Raw genomic sequence first — 1,943 nt, 5'->3', positions numbered from 1 at the left:
AACCTTTGCTGAGAATCTTGTATGCAAACTAAAACCCCGAATACAAATTTGATAAGTGAATGAAAAGACGTACTTCTTGCGTGAACTGAACACGCTACCAATTATAGACAAAAGGCTAATGTCTTGTATACATCAATTCGTGTATTGTTATTTAGCGCATAGAGCATTGCATAAGTGGATATGCGCTATATAAATGCAATCCATTATTGTTAGCGTCCTAACACTATTGTGTAAAGAAATAGAGATAATAATAATAATAATAATAATAATAGTTAGCATTTGTATAGCGCATATCCCCGCTCAGCAGCAGGCTCTATGCGCTTTACACTATATTATTACCCCAGCAGACCATAGAACACTCCGAAACATTCTCAGCTTCCCGGGAAGCATACAGTGCGAGCAGCCGATTAAGCGCTCAAACACTAACAAACTGACAAGATCTTTCGTTGTCTATAGCCGGGTACCCATTCCCACCTGGGTGAAGTGAGGAAAATTCGTGTAAAGTGCCTTTCCCAAGGACACAACGTCGGGCCCTTGACGGGATTCGAACCCACGACCTTACGGTTGCGAGTCCAAGAGCCTAACCACTAGGCCACCGACGCCACAAATGAAAAAGAAAGGTTGATAAGATATTGAAAACAAAAAGCACCCCGAATCTTGGATTGCACACCAAATGATATCAACATTATTTTAAGGCATATTTGCAAAAGAAAATTAAAATGGGGGCTCTCATGGTCTTGAGGTTACGGTGTTCGCCTCCTGTTCAATAGGTCCCGACTTCGAAACCTGACAGCGACGGAAAAGTTTCTTCTCTAAAATGTTCTTCTTTCACCCCCTTTCATGCTTTCTAACCATGTTTTGTCACCTGATTTCATCTCCACAGTCTGCAAAACGCTAAAAAACAAATAAACAAAAATAAAACACAAAAAACCCAACAACAACAACAAAAACCCAAACAACGAGAACCGACTCTTCACGCCACCCGTTTCAGCTCAATTTTCTAGAGAGTATTATAGCAGGCAGCAGCACTTCTCTCTACCTATAGAAATGCAAATTTCACAATTTTTATTCTAAGACACTGTGCTCAATCGAATATTTTTGCATCATGTATACATTATAGATTTTTTGTTGTTTGTTTGTTTTGGTTTGTTTTGTTGGGTTTTTTTGGTAAGAGTTTTACAGCGCTCGCAGCTGCATAAGGTCATCATAATATGAGCGCGAGGGAATTTTGAGCTGGTAGGAAATTTTGAATTTTGCCCGGGTGGCGGACGAAGCCTACTCTTATCGATCTTAGACCACCAAGGTATCTTTGACGTGCGCAACTTGCACACGGGACCTCCGAGATTTTTCGACCTTTTCCGTGAAGGCCATGTGTAGATCTTTCCTACCAGAAGATCATTGGTTTGACTGAAAGACAGCAGTAAGAAGGAGCCAAGGAGTGGCAGTAGAAAGGCTGCAGAAAGAGTCAGGAACCCAGAGGAGGGGGCAAAAGAGGTGAGGGGATGGGGGCAGAAAGTGGAGACGAAAGCAGACGACAGAACATTGCTAGAGAGCAGGAAATGAGGTGAAAGGAGGCACTTTTAGAGAAGAGAAATTTTCCGTCGCTACCCTGTCAGGTTTCGAACCCTTTGAATAAGAGGCGAACACCTTAACCTCGAGGCCACGAGAGCCCCCTATTATAGTTTTGTAGCCAAGTTAGTTGTGAGGTAGGGAGGGATCGTGAGACTGACTATGATGAGGGAAGAAGAAGAGATCCACCTACCCACCCCCGCAGCACACATACACACTCAGACGGACACACACACACACACACACACACACACACACACCCACACACATACACACACAGACAGAGACAAACACAGATGCACGAACATGCACACCAAAACACAGAAGGAGCATGTGAATGTGTGTGTGTGTGTGTGTGTGTATGTGTGTGTGTG

Source organism: Aplysia californica, unplaced genomic scaffold (assembly GCF_000002075.1).
Source record: "Aplysia californica isolate F4 #8 unplaced genomic scaffold, AplCal3.0 scaffold00122, whole genome shotgun sequence".
Classification (NCBI taxonomy): Eukaryota; Metazoa; Mollusca; class Gastropoda; order Aplysiida; family Aplysiidae; genus Aplysia; species Aplysia californica.
This window is presented reverse-complemented; position numbering follows the sequence as displayed.